The following is a 20,666-nucleotide window of genomic DNA, read 5'->3' as shown; positions in this document are numbered from 1 at the left end:
TTTTTTTTCATATTATAACTACTTTCTTCTCTTTGCAACTTTGTAATCTGGTACCCCTGCCAGAGGTCTCTAAGGAACTCCTGCAAGGAATAAGGGAAGTAGCTCCCTGTTTGTCACCCACTGAAAAGCATTAATTTGGCAGGTTCAGGAATCCCAGGTTGGGAACCACTAGACCTTTACTATGGTCCTTCTGTCTCTAATATTCTATACATTTCATTAGTGGAAATTGAAAGCCTAAAGGATTATTACTTACTGTAGGTCACATGGACTATTACTGGTCAAAGCAGCTCTAAAATCTGGGTTCCTGAAGTTTCAGAAACTTAAGCATAATATTTTATAGTTGTAACTGTTTATGATTTTATTTTTTATTTATTATTTTGTCTTTCTACTTTTCTAGGACCGCACCTGTGGCATGTGGAGGTTCCAAGGCCAGGAGTCCAATTGGAGCTGTAGCTGCCCGCCTACGCCAGAGTCAAAGCAATGCGGGATCCAAGAGGCATCTGCCACCTACACCACAGCTCATGGCAACACCGGATCCTTAACCCACTGAACGAGGCCAGGGATTGAACCCGCAACCTCATGGTTCCTAGCTGGATTCATTAACCACTGAGCCATGATGGAAACTCCTATGATTTTATAATCCAACTTGTGCCCTGTCTTTAAACTCTAAGATATTATAATTTGATTAAATAGAAAAGCTGAATATTAAAAACAGCAACTGTCTCTTCCTCAGGAAAACTCATGGGTTTGAAAAAGATATGTTTAAAAAATATCCTATATTCTGTTAATTTTAATCAAATCTTTCTGGTATGGAGATCAAAATTAAGCTGAAGCTTCAGATAATGGCACTTTAGAACTGTACAATTTGGTACAACTCAACCAAAGAGTGTCACGTGGCCGAAGTCACAATAAGGCCCTAAATGTGCAACCTTCAACCTTCTCAACCTCCCCCTGGGATGAGGGGGAGGAAGAGAGTCTTCAGGCTCCTACCCTAGAAACAGGAGAGAAGGGAAAAGTTGTCAGAATCTGGGGTGAAATTCAGATTTACTGGCCTTCAACCTTTTCAAACTTACCCAGAGTTTGGATTCGCCTTTAATTAAATTATGGGACATTTCCCTTATAAACTGATTAATACAATTTTTTTCTTGGATATCTTGAAAGCAAACTCTCAAACAGAAAGCCTGCTATTGACATTCTTCCCAACTTCCTCTCTGGGGAGCTAAACAAACAAATGGGAGAAAAGGACCTTTTTCTACTTTGGGACACATTTGAACAGTGCTACAGGAGAATCATATGCATGCTATCATGATCAAAATTTGATACTCTCTCTTGAGTATCAGGAATTTTTTCTTGTGCTTTTCCATCAAAAATTCATCAAAAGCTTATCTGTCCACTAATCATTAAGTCAGAATGCTTATTGATTTACACTGGTGAAAATGTATGGCCAGAAAGAGATAGGAGATTTAGAAATATCTGCATTATTGCTTAATGGTAATACTGTTTAAATTTAGAATATGTGCATAATATAATGTTGAAAATCTTGCGGAAATTCGGAAAGGCTTTAAAATTTTTAAAAATCACTAATAGAGACACTACTAGATTGTACAGCAGGCGAGTAGTTGGGCACACAGAGTCAAAGACAGACTGCCTGGGTTTCACCACTCACAAGCTGATGACCTGGGGCAAGCTTTTTAACCTGAATGGGCCTCCATTTCTAGCTTTTCTGGAATGGGGATAATAATAATAAAAAATAATAATAGCTACTTCACTAGAGTGTTGAGAGGATTTAAATTAGTTAAAATATATGACATTTGTTTGTTTGTTTTTGGCCATGCCTGTGGCATGTGGAAGTTCCTGGGCAAGGGATCAAATCCATGCCAAAGCAGCAACCCGAGCCACCGCAGTGAAAATCATGGAGGCTTAACACACTGTGCCACGAAGAGAACCATGTCTTAGAACCAAGTCTGGCACATGTTAACTTCTATAGTATGTCAGTGTTATTATAAATGTATTATTGTAAATCTCTGATAGACATGTAACAGATAACTTCACAGATCCTATTCTGTAATTAGAGAGACTGAGAAATCACCAATACTAGGTAAAATGAAAAGCTAATCTGTAGGTTTGTAGATACAGTGCCATTAAAAAAAAAAAAAGGGCATGACTATAAATTTCTCTAAATGCATGAAGAGCATGTGGAAAGGATCTGGTGAATCTGGTAGAGAAAGTTTAGAGTTCATTGGTGGTTGAGAAACGGCTATCACAATTATCTAGGAGATTTCTCCCCAGATGAACCGCCTTCTATGGTGGTCTAATGGAACAGAACAGTGGTTCTCAAAGCTGGGTCCCAGACCATTAGCATCACTCAGGAACCAGTTAGGAATGCAGATTCTCAGGTCCCACCCCAGACTCAATCAGAAACTCCGGGGGTGGGTCCAGCAATCTATGTTTTTACAAAACCTCCACACTAAAGTTTCTAAGCCCAAATCATGTGAAGAGTGGAAAAACCTGCACCTAGGATTCTAATTCTGATGTATTTCGTTGACTTCCCCCAAAAGTTAAGAACCACTGCAGAGGAGTTCCCTGGTGGCCTAGCAGTTAAGAATTTTGCACTGTCACTGCTGTGGCTTAGGTTCAATGAGCCTTGGCCAAGGAGCATACTGCGGGTGTGGCCAAAAAAAAAAAAAAGAAGAAGAACCACTGCTGCAGAGATGAAAATCACCTATAATTAAGGGAAAACAAATTTTGAAAAAAAATTATCAGGGAGGTAAGAGGGTTTTAAAAAATTATTTATTTATTTAGGGACAAAAGGCCCTTGTTGTCTTGATAAATTAAATCTGATTTCAAAATGAAACAGCTCTGCCTTTAAAGAAACCAAAATGGTTGAAAAATCAAGTGCTGTTTTCTGAAGGGCTTCTGTGTCTGTTTCTCCTTTCTGAGCTAAATGGAAAGTATTTGCTTTTTTTCTGGCTTACCTACTAGTCTGAAAGTTCCAAAACATTTTCCAAATCTTGGGTATATATATTTTTTGATGCTGATAAATGTTTCTCAAAATAACTGATTAATTAATGAAGCCAAATGGTCATTACTTAGGAAAATTATTTGCCAAAATAATAAAGGCATGGTAGAAGTAACATTTCAATTTCCATATACAATTCTTTTTTTTTTTTTCATGGCTTTGCCTGCTGCATATGAAAGTTCCTGGGCCAGGGGTCAAACTGGAGCTGCAGCTTCAGCCTATACCACGACCATGGCAACATCAGATCTGAGGCACATCTGCGACCTACCTGGCAGTCTGTGACTACCCTGGATCCTTAACCCACTGAGGGAGGCCAGGGATCCAACCCACATCCTCACAGAGACAATGTTGGGTCCATAACCCACTGAGCCACAATGGGAACTCTTCTGTGTACAGTTTAAAAAGTAATTTTATAAAGCTGCAAAGGGAGTTGTGTTTTTTTAGTAGGCATATTTTTTTGAAATAAGTGAGAAAAATACCATGTCTGTTTCAACATATTGTTAGATTTTTATTTTTAAAGAAACAGTTGAACTTCTTTCCAAGTATGTATTTCATAATTATTAGGAGAATTTCTTTATATTTCCATGATGTGACACAGCAAATCACATGGACAATATGTATTTCACCTTCAGACTGGTGGTGAGACAAACTGAAAATAGTTCCTTTAATTAAAGGGACATTTTATTGTTTTTATCGGTGAATGTGAGCTATTATGTTAAAGGCTAAGAGAGTACTAGGGGGAAAAACAACTTTAGACTCATTTAAGTCACCCGGCTAGAATCCTGGAGAAATGCTAAGCTCACAGCCTTCCAGGGAGAAGATTGGCATTCGCATGCGTGGGTTTTCAGAAGTGCACAGCTGATGGCCAGATGGTGACAGTTTGGGGAGAAGCGGGGCTGTCAGCACCAAGAACATTCAGGTTGCATACAGATGTTCTACGTAGGCTGGGACAGAGGGAAGCCTTGTCTGAACAAAGATAGAACCTTGGTGAAGGAATTATTTAGGAACAATTCACCTAAAAAACCAGGGAAAACAGAAAAAGTATCTCATAATACTGAATGTCTTAGTAGCTACAAAACATAGAAAATCATGTCTAAGATCTTTTAGGTCATTCTTAAAAATTCTAGTAAGGGCAGTAAAGAAAATGTTGCTTTAGTCAGCTGACTGGAGTATAGTGGAGTGCTTTGGGAATCTTACAGTTTAAAAAAAAAAAACCAAAAAACAGAAGATATGCTGAACACCCAGCTTCACTGGATTCCAGCCTGTAGGTCTGCCAGTGGGCTTTTCACGCCCCAGATAATGATATAATCACCTTGAGGGACAAGTACGCTTTATGCGATTGTGGTCTCCAGAGGCGACGGTATCCTATTTGGTGCTACATGCTTAATCTTACTGTAGTCCTTAAACCTTGCTCTTTTCACAGAAGCCGAAAAGTCTACCACAGTAGTCCTTCCTTAGCCATAGCTTCAATTTTCATAGTTTCAGTTTCCCGCAGTTAAGCAAGGTCTGAAAATATTAAATATTCCAAAAATAAACAATTTTTAAGTTTTAAATTGCACACCATTTTGAGGAGCATGATGAAATCTCACCCCATCCCACTCTGTCCCTGGGACATGAATCATCCCTTTGTCCCGTGTACCCTGTTAGTCATATAGTAGCTGCCTGAGTTATCATATCAACTGCCATAGTATCAGCGCTTGCTTTCATCACCCTTATTTTACTTAATAATGGCCTCAAAGCAGAAGAGTAGTGATGCTGGCAATTTGGGTCTTCCAAAGAGCAGCTGCAAAGTGCTTTTTAAAAGTGAAAATGTGAATGTTCTCAACTAAACAAGGAAAGAAAAAAATTGTATGCTGAGGTTGCTAATGCTAAGATTTATGGTAAGAAGGAATCTTCTGTCCATGAAAATTGCAAAGAAGGAAGAAAGACATTTGTGCTAGTTTTGCTGTTTCACCTCAAACTGCAAAAGTTTTCAACAATGCATGGTAAGTGTTTGGTTAAGATAGTAAATGCATTCAGTTTGTATATTTTGAGAGAGAGAGACCACATTCGCATAACTTTTATTACAGGATGTTGTTATAACTGTTCCATTTTATTATTGTTGTTGTCAACCTCTTACTGTGTCTACTTTATACATTAAACCTTATCAAAGGTGTCTATGTCTAGGAAAAGACATAGTATACATAGGGTTCAATACTATCAGCAGTTTTAGGCTTCCACTGTAACTCTTACCACCTTCAGAGAAGGAAAGACTACTGTATTCAAGTTGAAGTGTGTGGAGGAAAGAATGGGAGCTAAGAGACAGAAAGAGGGCAGTGAGAGCAAATGGAGTGTAGTGGTAATTGAATCAGAACCATAAGCCTAGAAGGAACCAATGGCTGGAAGGAAAGCACAGGAAAATCCTCATTTGGTCTGGCTTGTCTTGGCTCAAAGCACCATTTGAATGATGCTCTGGTTAAACTATTAAATGAGTAAAACTCCAAGGCCTAAAATGGTCATCAATTCTATTATAATGTGTAAATGTGAATGCCAACTTCAAATGGTACGGCAGAATAATATCTGTGCTGTCCAGACTATGCTGGACATGACTACACCCACTGAGCCTCAAAAAAAAAGGGTAGCTTTCAGTCTTCTCCATAGGCAGCCTCAGGGATCTCATCCTTGTAATTTTATGACCATTGACAAAACGGCTTCATTCAGTGGACCAGCCTGGGAAGTAATGTCTCTCTTAGCTCCAGAGGGGTAAGAGATTGGTGCAACTATGGAGTGTGCCTTCTAACTAGGAATCCCCCCTTAATTCCCTGCCATGCCTGGGAAGGTGAAAGGAAAACTTGCTTGCCTAAAAGTATGCTTATGTGTTCCTTGTTTTGGGACATAATCTGTAGATAAAGAGCTTTGCACAGATCTATAATTTTGCTGATTCCTGGCCATGAATGAAAAAAGAAACTTGGTGGCAAGGATAGATGAGAAAACTGAAGCCAAGCAGCTGTTTTATGCCAGACTTCAGGAGGAAAAGGCTTCTGAACACAGTGGTTTTCAAAGCTAGGTATGCCCAGAGGACTTTGGAGTTAGGAGGATGGGTAGGAATTCGACTTTAGCTCTTCACCTACCTTGCTTTTGGTCCAGGACAGGTATCCAACCAATTTTCAACATTCTCAACCTTGGAGGCAGGAATGGGGCTATTCCTACCCAACCTACAGAGACTTAGAGTAAGGGGAGACATTAAAGTGTTCTTATCCAAGGAAGAGGGAAGGGTGCTAAGAAAATAAATACAGAAGGACCTACAGTTGTCAGCTGATTTCCTCCAACACAGTTTTGGATTTAAACGCCTTTAAAAATTATACTTTTTACTTTTATATGCTAAAACTTTTAAAATTCTTTCCCATAGATTCTCTAATTTTAACTTCATTATTAGCACTCTATTTAAATAGGCTGTATAGAACACTGATTAAGAGCCCAGATGCCGTGCCCAGTGTTCAAAGCTTGTTAAGCTGTCTAACCCTTAGTGAACTATTTAGCATATATGTACCACAGTTTTCTCATACACAAAATAGGGATTATCTGAACACCTCTTCAGAGGTTAGTTGAGAGGACTATATAAATTAATGCACATGAAACATATAGTGATACGTAGCTCACATTAAACTATCAATTAAGTGTTGAATAGGAAACTGGGGTTCTAAGAGGTGAAAATGACTTAGGCTAAATTCCACCGAGATCTCAAGGTCACAAGACCAATAAGGGGTGGTGTTAGGACTTGCATGCTAGTTTAATTATGTCAACTCTAGTACCTCTTTTCAACAATAGAATACTGTGTGAATATTTAAATAATACACAGAGAAAGCAGAGGGGAGAGGCCTGTTGAATTTGTAAAAAAATCATAATGTCCATCTCATTGTGTAATAATTGTATGTGAATAGTTTTCTCTATGATCATGAACTTTTTGCGGACAGGAACTCTTGTTATTGTTTCTCATTTTACAGGAATCGGGTACTTAAAGTGCCTGCCCAGGTGTATAGATAATATATAATGGGAGAATGAAAGGACAATTGAATGAATGAATGAATATTCATGGTTAGCTATTAAAGAAATATTCTAAGTCTCATACATTAAAACAAATAGTTTGGAGAGGTAGGTGTAATAATAAACTCAAAACCATGTCGCCATGACACTAGTAGAAAAGCACTTGATGCACATAATGTCTACCATCAATACAGCCTCAAGAGCACTTAGTCTTAGAAAATGATATTGAAGAGGACTAAAATGATCAGGTGTGTCTTAAAACACTGGAATTCAGTGTTTCTTCAGTATAGTGCTCCCCCTCCCCTAGCACTGCAGAGTTTTAAAGCACCATAGTTTTAAAGCTACTAGGTGGGTTAATCACTAACAGCACATACAGACTGGAACTCTAAGTAAATGAACAGTTTAAAAATAAAAGTTGGTATGCACCCTACAGAATTCCCTAAGCCATCCATCCTCTTAATTCAATTTTTGTCGAAATTATACCCTATCCTAAGGGGCATTTCAATAGAAAGAGATGGTATTGAGCCCTGTAGCACCTCATTTATTATGTATGTTACTTAACTATAATTTGTAGATCTGCTTGATTTTTTTCTAATTTTGAGTTTCTAAATTAATTTAATTAGTTCTCCCATAAAACCATGATAACTAAAATTTCTGCAGCAATCTGCCTCAGAAATGCATACTAAATTTCCATTCCCTTTTCTCCTCTTGCCCAAACTCCTACAGGGCTTAATTTTTGCCTTTTTTTTCAATGCTTAACAATTGAGAAAATCAAATTTTAAATTATTATCAAGATTTTTGTTTTCCTTCAGATATAAATAGCTTAATCTACATGGTACATTTGTAAGATTCATGATAAGGAATATATGAATGAACTTTTTAATGCTAAATTTAAAAAGTTTGGTCAAGGGGTTCCCATTGTGGCTTATTGGTTAATGAACCCAACTAGTACCCATGAGGATGCAGGTTCGATCCCCGGCCTTACTCAGTGGGTTAAGGATCTGGGGTTGCCATGAGCTGTGGTATAGGTGGCAGAATGGCTCAGATCCTGTATTGCTTTGGCTGTGGCATAGGCTGGTGGCTACAGCTCCAATTAGACCCCTAGCCTGGGAACTTCCATATGCTGCAGGTGTGGCCCTAAAAAGAACCCCCCCACCAAAAAAAAAAGTTCAGTCAAAATATGCTGCCAACAGTCTGGAGCACCATCTACTAATTGTAGGTACAACCTTACCATGGAACCATTGATGACCTTAGGATTTTTCCCTGCTGTATATTAATTCCATAATCCCATCTGCTTTTCCCATTGCTATCATTTAGGAGGCTGCCTGGGTTAATGGTAAGAACTCAGAATAAGGTATTAGGATACATAACTATATTATTTTTTAAAAAATGAGAATCATTTTTCTTTATTTAGAAATCTAGCACCATGTGGATTTCTCCATTTTATTGAGAACTTCCTTTTATTTATTTATTTTCGGCCATACTTGCGGAATGTGGAAGTTCCTGGGCCAGGGATCAAACCCTCACCACAGCAGTGACTATTCTGAATCCTGAACCACTTTGCCACCAGGGAACTTCAGAAGACATAACTTTAATTTCCTATTTTATTTTTGACTCATATCTTTGCTTAAGGCAACCAAGTCATCCCTATTTATTAGGAGAGAATGGCCATTTACATTTTTTTGGGGGGGCAGGGTATTAGTACTATTTTCACACAAATCCCATAGGGACTGGTGTTCTATTATTGAAGGCCAATTCATCTGTGTTTAAGGCTTTCTGTTTTTAAAAGCGAAGGGATATAATGCATTAAGATCTGAATAATATGCTATGACTTAATATTCAGTTTACCCCAGGCTCTTAGCTTTATGACAGCGATGTGTTTATATATTTAAGTGTCTGTATGGGGGCTTTTGATTAGTCAGATGAGTGAGTCAGGGGAAGGTGAGAGGACAAAGGAATAGAAAAGGATGTTTTGAGACATTGAGGACAAATTGCCCTTTTTAAGTTTCTTAAAACTACAAACAGGAGAAAAGCCCTGAATCTATATAAGCAGATGAAGATTTGGCAGGTAATGGTTGGCAATGTGCTTAGAAAAGAACTTGAGACACAGACAAGGTATCAGTCATCTAACTAAGAACTTCTGACAACCTCAGTGATATGCTACCTTTGACCTTTAATACCTGGCAGTTAATAGAGCTGTTAGGAAACACACATGTGCACACGCATGCGCACCCCCCCATATCTTTCATATTGAGCCATCTAATATACCAGGTAATCATGGTAGTTCAAATAACTTTTTAGAAATATCAGATGTTGCCTCTCCTTAGATTTATATTTTTGATAAAATGCTATTCTATTTTTCTGTCCTTCTGATATGATGTGGAAGGTAATGACAGGTTGCAATTTTAAATTCCCCAATTTTTTTTCCTTTGAATAATCCTATTTGACAGGCTCCCTTCCGCCCCCTTTTCTTGTCATTAAGAAGAGCTTCAGTTTGGTCTGAGTAAAAAGCAATTAATTATACAGCTCTAGAAATACCACTGCTGTGTTCTGAGAGGTAAAGATGGGAATTTCAAAAATGAATCTGTCTTTATCAGGAAGAAATAGACCTAACATCTCTGAGCAACAAAGTAATAGTCACTTATTTATATCAGATTAGTGGACTATTACATTATGACTTTATTTATAGTTTAAAACACAGGAAGATTTTTTTTGTCTTTTTAGGGCTGCACCTGTGGTATATGGAGGTTGAATCGGAGCTGTAGCTGCCAGCCTACACCACAGCAATGCCAGATCCCAGCCGTGACCTACGCCATAGCTCACGGCAACGCTGGCTCTTTAGTCCACTGATCTAGGCCAGGGATAGAACTTGCGTCCTCATGGATACCAGTCAGATTCATTTCCACTGAGCCACTCCAGTTAAGTTACTGATCGAATCTTTTGGTCAGGAAGTTAGAAATCTTTCCAGAATTCTATTTTGCCTTATCTTTTGGGAAGCTGTAAGAACAGTAAATATCATCTTGAAAAATTTGCCATTTTTTTGGAGTTCCCATTGTGGTTCAGAGGAAACAAATCCAACTAGTGTCCTTGAGGATGTGGGTTCGATCCCTGGCCTTGCTCAGTGGGTTGAAGATCCGGTTGCCGTGAGCTGTGGTGTAGGTTGCACATGAGGCTCAGATTCCACATTGCTGTGGCCAGCAGCTGTAGCTCTAATTTAACCTGACCCCTAGCCTGGGAATCTCCATATGACTTGAGTATGGCTCTAAAAAGAAAAAAAAAAAAAAAAAATTTGCCATTTTTCATGAAGCATTTACCTTGGATAAATATTTTAAAACAATTATCATTTATGGTGTGTTTGTTCTCAATAGATAGCAAAGAAATCTATTTCTTATTTTTCCATTTCAAAAGGAAATTAAAAAATTTTTGAGATTAGTTGATTACAATAGAGGCATGCATTTTTCAACTATTTCCTTCAAAAAGTAACAAGTTTATCCAGCATTTCAGGAGGTTAGGAGGAGGTATGTACTACTCCTGGTGGGGAAAAAACAACAACAACAAACTATCATGTTACCTAAATGTTAAGTAGCTTGCCAAGTTCACTAAGTCAAGCAGTAGAAAAAACTATAGGTGTCCTGCCTTCCAGGTGGTAGGAGAGTGGAATGAGACCTAGACATCAGGTATTTTTAAACAGGAGGGCAGAGACAATCCATCAAGAGCAAGCCAGCCCCGCCCTGCCCCCCCCCCCCCCATTTTGACAAGGCAGCTGAAGCCTGTAAGTTTGTCACAGGGAGATGTTGAAGTAAACAATAATAATTAATAATCTTGGATAGGCATTGCCCACAGCAGCTTCTACTTCCTTTGCAGTGTAGTCTGCAAAGCTTTAGTGGCTGGGTGACAGGTGGAGAAACCTTTTTGCTGTCCTCTCTCTTCTCAGATGACTGAATACCAATGCACTGAAACTTCTCACCAACCTCCTTTCCTTTTAGGATAGTGGTGATCTAGGGTGCAGTAGGGTTTATCACAAATGCACGGAAAGAATCAATGCCTCCTAGGCAGTCCTAGAGTGGGCGGAAGATAGTGGGCTTTGTTTCCAGCACAGTAATCCTCAGTCAGGTATAGCCCTCCAGGCCCTATACACTCAGAGTCAGGGGTGGCCACTAGGTCACTATCTCACTGAAACTTGTGGTAACAGACCACCTGAGGCCGTAGCTGTTCTACAAGAGGAAGAGAATAGAGGGCCATGAGGAGGGGAGAAAAGTGTTGAAAGGGACAAACAACTGAAGCCTGGTTCTTGTGGAGGTAATCCCATTTTCCCACCTTAGAAACTGCATATCTAAATAGAAATGCAATAACTAGATTCCATTTGACCACACCTGGTTTCCAAAGATTGCAGAGGTTAATTTAGGAGATAAGAGGTATCTTTCTTAGGTTTACAGGAAAATACAATTCTGGTTATATAATTTTGGTGTTTTATTACACATGTTTCAACACACTGCCCATAGGAAGAAGTCACCTGCAAAAAGTTTAAGCCTTTAGCAGGATTTATAAAGTCCATCCCCCTCTCTGAGGTATTTCTCTCATCAACTCTCTGCCACTCCTGCCCCTCACCTCCTGCACACTCAAACACACTCTCCACTTGAAATTATTTGCAGTTTCCCAAACCTACCAGTCCCCCTTACCTACATCCCTTTCTTTCTGGAGTTATCCTCCCTAATCTTTCCTTGACTGCTTGCAAATATCAATCAATTTATCTTTCAAAGTGCAGGTCAAGACTCATCTCCTGTGTAAAGCCTAGACTGGTCACCCTGACCCCAACAAAACTGACCATTTTACTTTTACACTCTCATATAGCTCATGTGATTATTCCTATCTGTTTACAAGTCTATCTTCCCTGGTTAGATTGTGAGCACCCCTGGAGTGCAGCCTGTGCCTTATCTTGCAGTCTCTTGAAACAAACACAATGTCCCAGAACCTAAATGTTTGTTGAATGAATAACGATCAATGTTCTCTGTTCTCTCTATTGTTCTGGATAGACCAACCCACAGCTGCAGTTTTTTAAGCAGTGGGGAATTTGGGAGAATGGGATGGAAGGATTCTGGAAGCTCAAAGTCCAACTCTAGTTTTCAGACAAGATGTTATCATGGTGGAACAAAGTCTCTCTGTGAGAAAATTCAGTTAAAAATTCTCTGCTAATTATGATGGACTACATTTAAGTCAGTTCTTAGCTGTGCTAAGTACTGTTTGGAAGGAAATAATTATCTTTCTTTTCTTTTCTTTATACTCTTTCCACCCCCAGATAAGTATAATCCAGGGAATTTAAAAAATAATACCGGAGTTCCTGCTGTGACTCAGCAATAACAAATCCGACTAGTATCCATGAGGATGCAGGTTCAATCCTTGGCCCTGCTCAGTGGGTTAAGGATGATCTGGTGTTGCTGTGGCTGTGGTGTAGGCTGGCAGCTTCAGTTCCAATTCAACCTCTAGCCTGGGAACTTCCATACTGCCATGGGTGCGACCCGAAAAATAAATAAATAAAATAAATTAAAAATAAAAACAATACTGATGCCTGGGTCCTACTCCAGATACTCCGATAAAATTGGCCCAGAGTAGTGCCTGGCTTTGGGATTTTTAAGCTCATCAGGCGATTCTAATGTGCAACCTTGCTTTAAGAGAACTAGGGTTTACATAGCCTCTGTATCTTGACAGCTACCAACTTTGCAGGTACAGTTTAAACCAAACAGGCATCTCTAGCTTAACATATCCAAAAGCAAATATGCCCCATATACCAAAGTAGATGGCAACTCCATCTTTCAGTGGCTCACACCAAAATCCTTGTAACTGAGGAGATGGAAGATAAATGGTGGGAGAAGAAGCCAGATAAAGTGGGTTAAGAAGAGAGAAGGAAACAACGATTACTTTGGCTGTAAAAGGAGAAGAAACATCGGGAGCTAGCTATAAGTGGAATTAAAATAAAGGGCCTTGTTTATAGTTTGTTTTATAAATTTGAAGGAAGATTCACCTTATTTAAAAGGCAGTGGGAAAAACCCAGCAAAGAAGTGCACTGAACAAATTGCCTATTTTCTCTGAGTGTCTTGATTAGCCTGTGTTTATTGAGAGTACATGGGTGGCATGGCTGATGAAACAACATAGATGAAATGGAGAGATGTTTAGGTGGTGTACTTACAGAATTTGTAGTTGGATGCAGGGTGAGGTAAAGGGTGGAGTCATGAATGATATCCAGGGATTTGCTGGCTCATGGGTGGCTGGTGGTGCCCTTCACTGAGCTGGAGAACAGAGAAGAAGGGGACTTTAGGGAGAAAAGGAGGAATTCTGGACTGTTTGTTTTTAGTGGATGCTTTATTTGACATTGTCATTTTAGTTAGACATATTCCTCGCCTTCAAGGAGCAGAACAAAATATACCCTTCAGATAAAGTCCAGTAATAAGTTATTCTTCCAATGATCCTGAAGTCAAACTATAAAATTCAAGTATTAGCACCTCTGAGTTCCCATAAGGATTAAATAAAACCACCCAAATAAGACTGCCAAGCACAGTGCCTGAAATAAACAGATGCTCAATAACATTAACTGCTCTTTCCTTGGCTTGAAGCCATGTGATTAATGAAGAAATAATGGGCTTAAGAATTAGACAGGTTTGAATTCTCACTGCTATCTGTGTGACTTGAGGCAAATTATTTAACTCCATCTATAAAATGGAAATAATTATATCCATCTTATAGGGTTAATGTGAAAAGTCATTAAAGAATAATGCATACAAAGTCATTTGACCCAAAAAAAACTGTTAATAAATGTCTAGTCCTCCTCCAAGATAGTCTGTTCATGACTGTATCAAAAGTACAGACTCATGGATTGATGAATTAAAAAATATTCAGCAGAATCTCTATCTCTGGTAAGACTTATAGCAATGCACTACCTTGATACAGTGCCTAGCATGGTACGGACCCTCCATTAATGTTGACTGAATTTAGGTGAATTACCACGTCCAATGTCACTTGGCTAACTGCGGTGGCATGGGCTAGCCTATGGTGAGGCTGAATCTGCTACTCAAACCAGGGCTCTTTCCACTATCCTGTGTACTCTCCCTAGTTTAAATCATCTACTTGCTGATAAAATTATATGCTTATTTATAGCAATGCAAATTAATTGAAGGGCCACAACAAGGTATTACCATAATTTGAGTTTTTTAGGTTTCTCTGGCTAAGAAAGTCAATGCTGTTAAAATACTTTTACACAGAGGGTAAAAAAACAAACAAACAAACTTAAGCTTTTACACAACTTCAATCAAGAAAAAAAAATGTTTCCTTTTGTTTCGCCCAACTACCACAGGAAAGTCACCTATGTTTATGATTTCCTAAATGTAAAACTCTGTAGGAATGCTTTTAGAATAGTAATACCTTAGAATGGTACAACCAATTCAAACTGCAAGCAGCAAACTCCAGTGAAATAGAGTTGGGGAATTCTCGCTGTGACACAAGGTGATCTCCAGCATCTTGGGAGAGCTGGAACTCGGGTCGATCCCCAGCCAGGCACAGTAGGTTGAGGATCCCCACTGCTGCAGCTGCAGCTTGGGTCCTGACTGCGGCTGGGGTCTGACCCCTGGCCGAGGAACTCTGTATGTCATGGGGCTGCCAAAAACGGAAAAAAAAAAAAAAAAAAAAGAAAAGAAAAGCTGGGGAAGTGGGAAAGCCACTCCATTCTTGCCAAACTCAAGGCTGAATACACATAAAATACTAGCATTGAACATACAACTGTACGTGGTGAGTTAAACTCTATATGAAACACCCATTAAGATGCATCAACCCACCACCTCTGGAGAACAAGTAGAAAAGAGGTTTTAAATGTCTGAAAACTGCAACTTCAGCATTTTTGCCATACCGCTTTTATAATTTGTCACGTGAAGCAAAGAGACTAACCCAACAGCACTACTAGGGCCATACAATCATTCCACCCACTGGCTGGCCTCACAAACATTATCAAGCAAAAGAAGGCAAACCCGCAGAGGAGGCCTTCACCTACTTTCTTCCACATTGAAGACTCTGTGTGCATGGAGGCCACGGTGTGCAAATAACCAACCTCAAATAAATAAAGGAATAAGGAGGCATTCTGACAGCACCAAAGGTCCTCCTCATCCTTAAACTTTCCAAAGTGTCATCCCATGAAATACAGTTTGTTTGCCAGGAACCTGAGACCCTTCCTACCCCAAGTACAAAGGGCATCACTGGCCACCTCCTTCCATGGACGTCTCTCAGCCAGCTTCACAGACCCCTAAACCTCTGACTTAATTGATTCCCACAGTGTAGACACCATCACCTCTGTTAAGTTTCTAGAACACGTGACTTGGGGGCACAAACTTGCTAGAAACAGAATAAGCAATTTTAACTCATTTCTCTGGGTCCTGCCACACTTGGATCCAAACAGTTCCCAGGGAGGGACAGAATGTCACCAAACTTGGATGACACTTATTCAAATTACCCTCAAGAGGTGTGTGAGTCCTGCCTGGCTGGTTGCTGGCAGCTCTTACCCATTTGCCTCAGGGAACCTGGGTTAAGGATCCGGGGACCTGATACAGGTTCAGGCTGAGCGGCTCCAGGCTCAGCTTCTCCTGCAGGAATGGGTCCAGATCCTCTGCAGGAGGTGTCCACATGCCTTTTTCTGGATGCACTCTTGAAAAAAATGGCTGAGGGCCTTGATGAAGGCTGGCGGCTTCAGCCCCAGGCAGTGGCGGTATCCACACCTAATTAGGCCACTCCAGGCCGGCTGGGCGCCCACAGCCCTCCAAGCGACCTCGCAGCCTGCGCAGCGCAGAGGAGTTCCTGTTGCCCCAACCCCGGGGCTTCCAACAGGGTCGCGGTCCGCACAGAGTGAGCATGCTGGAAGTCGGCAAGGCTTGAGGCCGGGTTTGATGCAGATAGAGACATTGTGTTTTCCATATGCCAAATTCCAGGTGGTATTTCTTTCTTTCTCTTTTTTCAACCAGCAAAATAGTTTATTCAGGAATAGCCAGAAACGATAAAATCACCCACACGAAGCCTAGTTGACCACAGGCAAATGGAAGAATCCGCGAGAAAATTGCTTTTATAGGGAAAAGGGGCCGGATGTTGACCGGGACTGTAATAACAAAGGAGTTCATTGGAGGAAGCTGGAAGTCCAAAGTATGGAGGCTTCTCATTGGTTGGGCTGCTACTAAGCGGGTTTCTCCCCCAACCCCCAACATTTTAAGTCTGTCTTGAAGTGCTGAATTCCTGCTAGGACTTTAAGATTAGTACTAACGGATAAATCCCAGTTCCTGTTTTCATGAAGCTTGCAAACTTTTCATGAGGACAGAAAAAGAACCACAATAAAAGAAGGTAAGTACCATACGAATTATACAAAGATCTAAAAGGATTCAGAAAGAGGGAGGTTTTTTTCACTTCTGGAAGGTCTCTGGTGATAAATTTCAGCAAAGATTTCAAGGAGGAAGTGATACTTGAGACGCATCCTGAAGAATGAACATTTCCATAGGTAGTAGGACTGAGGAGAACATTGCAGGTAGAAAAATTCGAGGCAACAGCATGGAACTGTACATGGGCCAGGTGTTTGCAAACTAGCACCAAAGACTCATGGTAATTTAGGCTCCCTATGTCCTAGAGGTCCGAAACAAATTTAGACAGACAGGCTGGACTTTGGTATTAGGCAGGCCTGAATTTGGACATTGGTACAGCCACTGGATAAATATCCATCCTAGGGCAAGTTATTTAATCTCCCTCAGCCTCAGTTTTCTCACTGGTAAATTTGCCTAACTATATATGTCCCAGGATTTTTTTTTTGGTGTCTATTCTCTAATAGTTGTTAAATAGTAGGCATTGTCATTTTTGTAGAGGTTTTGAATATCAGGGTGAAGAGTTTATGTTTTCTTAGCCAGTTTATGGAAGTTTTGCACAAGGTAAGGACCATTGGAATAATCTGGCAGCAGCACATAGGCTGGAGGAAAGCAGGAGAGAGAGAGAGGAGGCAGAGACAAGTTAGGAGGTTACTTTGCAGTCAGCTTGTAGATCAATAACTAATCCTCAAGGTTTTCATGGTCAATCAATAATATCAAAGTTTTATTTTTGAGTTTTCAGAACCTACAGTTCTTTTTTATTTTCTTCCCTTTCCCTCCTGTTGTTTTCCATTGGATTGTTCTGCCAGCAGGCAAATGGAAAATCAGTGAAACTTCAATTCACCTGTGTCACCGTAAAACAAAAGAGGCACTTAAATATTTGTGGTCACTGTGTGAATGTAAGCATCTTTGAAAGATTTGGGTGGAGCAGGCTGAAATTAACCACTTGAATTTAATATTTTAGATCAAATACATGTGCCAATAATTCTTAACTTTCCTTTGTTCCTGTGATACAGCTGAGTCACTATAATGTGCTAAGAATTTCTATGTAGATAATTTTCTATCAGTTAATTTAAAAAGGCAGTAGGGCAGGGCTCATTCAGTCATGTGCCACTGACCAACCTCATTGAACCTTGGACAGGTTATTTAATAATCCTAAATTACAGATCACACGTCTGTAAATTGGGGGAGGTAATTTGTTTTCTGCCTATTCTTAAGGTTATCGTGAGGACCAAATCAGGTAACTGATATAAAAATGCTTATGTTTTATTAGCCACAAATGCAAAAGGTTATTATTTAGACAAACCTACACCTACATAAGTAAGGCACAATCATGAACTGTATTAGAAATCTTCCCACTTTGTTTTCTTCCCTGCTTTCTGAAGATCTGCTTGATTTTCTTCTTTTTTTTTCTTTTTTCTCAGTTGGCAAGTACTTTACTTTCATAGGTTGACCACTGTTGACCTCTCATTTGAGGTGAGATTTTCAAAGTATGATTTTCAACCAAGTAGCCATTTTGTCATTTTGAAGCTGTGTTGTTTGCCCTCCTCTGTTTTGGGATAAGTATATGACGGTTTGGTTTCAGACTTTAATTATTTCACTAAGGGCACTTTTGGAGGAGGAAAAGTTATTTTTCACTCACATAATGAAACAACTTCTTGTACAGAGAACTCTGTCTCATTAAGGGCTGTGCTGGAGACTACAGAGATGATTTAAGAGACTGAGTCAGCATCTTTATCTTGTGATGCCTTGAAAGATGTGTTAGTTTCCCTAGGGATAAAGAAGGGAAATTAAAAATAAAATCTTATTTCCCCTTTATGGTTAATTTTTAACAAAATGAAGCAGTCATTCCGAAATATAGACACACAAATAAGAAAATGTATGTAATTACTTAATCAGAAAAGGCCTTGCATAGTTAAACTGAAATTCAATGCATTTTAAAGAAAGGGAAAGCATTCCAGCTAAGTTTCTGGCAGATAATAACGAAGGAAAAAAAATTGAAAACATTTGAAGCACTGAAGTCACACTTCTGTGGATACATATGGCGTTAATGGATTTTGAGCTTCTCGGCCTCCTGGTGAGCAGATGGTTTTATACTTGTGCTTAAACTAGAGGTTAGATAGCTTGGTGGAAAAAAACAACGACCTTTCATCTCAAGTTTAGTTTTGGACCTAATGATTTGTGGATTTAGCTCTGTCAAAGGATGAAGATGACAAACTTTTCAAACACGTATTGTCACGCTTAATAGCCTTTAAGATACTCAAACATTGACGGGGCCTGGTAAGTAAATCATAGTTGATCTTTAGAGAGGTTTTTTGGTTTTTTTTTTTTCCACCTCCTGGATGAAGTCAAGTTTTATAACTCTTACCTCCCTTATCCTAGGCAAAAAATTAAATCAGGGAATTGGTATCTCTCATTGGATTCCATGTTCCAGTATACAAACAATAATACCATACTAAAAATACAGAATAGTTTCTGTTAGGTTAACTAGAAAGGAATATTCCTTAAAATAATCATGCTGCTGTGGAACTACGGTAATAAGCACCCTGCCCCCCAACACAGACATTTTATTAGAAAAATCCTAGTCCCATTCCAAATCCTAACTTAATTTAAAACTTTAAACCTGTTTTATACCGTGATTGCATATTTTCTAGTTAACTAACCATTGTATCATCAGTTCATACATTTTATGAATGGAGACAGCACTTCTAATTGATAGGCATGGCATGCTTATAAGTGAAGTTAAAACAACAGTGCCACTTTGGGAAACAAACGTCACTGTTTGACTGCTTTCCAGAAGTAGCTTGTTTCACAAAGATCCAAGAAAATTGCAGATCTCTGCATTTGGGATTCATGGCTGGCAACTTAAATGTACGTGAAAGTCAAAAGGGAGGATCGATTCTTTTCCTTTTAGTCAGACAGGGGTGCTAGGAGCAAAATGAGGGGAGGGCATGGGCGAGAACTGGGAGAATCACATCAATCAACACATTCTCACCTGGACTCGCTGGGTCCCAGGATACCAAAACTCTTTCAACACCAAACACAATTGTTGTCAGATAATTCCACAAGAAGAAGAAACTTTCACCTTCTTGACAGTTTGGTGTTTACAAAACACTCTGGAGAGCATATACATAAGTATATAACACACTAACTGAATGAGTGATGTCACTTGGATCAAGAGATTATTGGATGGAAAACTGTGTCTGATGTGTTAAGAGGAAAAAGCAGGTTATGAAACAGCATTGCAGTAAAGTTCTTTTTGTGTGTGAAAAACAAAATCTATAACTGTACAACAGAAAGACTGCAATGAGACATAGCAAACAAACACACAAGCAATAAGGTAGAGGGGCTACAAATGATTTTCATTTTCTTTTAACATCTGTATTTTCACACAATAATGTTACTTTCAGAATGAGAAAGAAGTTCTTTAAAAAAGACTTCAGGAAGAAATTCAAATTATGAGGATATGGGGCAATAATTATTACTTAGACTAGTAAATCTCTAGACTTAAGGGAATAGGAAGCAATTAAAATACAGACATGAAGAACACAGTATTTATGTTTCCTTTCACAACCTGGAACGATACATACTTGAGAAGTAAAATATTTAGCTAAGTCAGGCTGTACACCTTTGAGGAATCTTATGTCGTGATACCTACTAGCATTGAAGAAGAATTAGTGACAGTAACGCATTTAATAAAATCCTGGTTCAAAAAATACCATATAATATAAGAGAAACTCAGCTATAAAAAAGAAAAGCTGGGCAATTCCTGTTGTGGTTCAGCAGGTTATGAACCTGACTAGTATGAGGATGCAGGTTTGATCCCTGGCTTTGCTCAGTGGGTTAAGGATCCTGCATTGATGTGGCTGTGGCATAGCCTATAGCTGCAGCTCTAATTCGACCCCTAACCTGGGAACATCCATATGCCGCAGATGTGGCCTTAAAAAAGAAAAAAAAACAAAAACAAAAAACTGGTCCCTCTCTCTCTCTGAAATAACTCAGGATTTGAATTGAGACATATTGCTATTAATAGCTATAATACACTGAGACCAGAAACCATCAGAACCTTAAGGATTAAAGGTTCTGATTTTAATATGCACTGATGGAGAAGATATTAGGAGATGACTCTCTCCCATGCTATGGGTAGAATTATATTTTCACCACTTTAAAGGCAATCTTTACATCTTAACATTGTGGATATCTTTATAACCAGCATTTCCATTTCTAGGAACTCTTTCTACATACTG

General features: G+C 39.2%; 1 long non-coding RNA gene across 1 annotated transcript; it reads right to left on the bottom strand.

Moving 5' to 3' along the window:
- Positions 3,320-20,156, bottom strand: LOC110256320. Its single transcript, XR_002337730.1, has 3 exons — positions 15,583-20,156; positions 13,227-13,326; positions 3,320-6,222 (listed from the first exon to the last, which is right to left on the bottom strand). It is a non-coding gene; the product is annotated as an uncharacterized LOC110256320 (long non-coding RNA).

Source organism: Sus scrofa, chromosome 13 (assembly GCF_000003025.6).
Source record: "Sus scrofa isolate TJ Tabasco breed Duroc chromosome 13, Sscrofa11.1, whole genome shotgun sequence".
Taxonomy (NCBI): domain Eukaryota; kingdom Metazoa; phylum Chordata; class Mammalia; order Artiodactyla; family Suidae; genus Sus; species Sus scrofa.
This window is presented reverse-complemented; position numbering and strand designations above follow the sequence as displayed.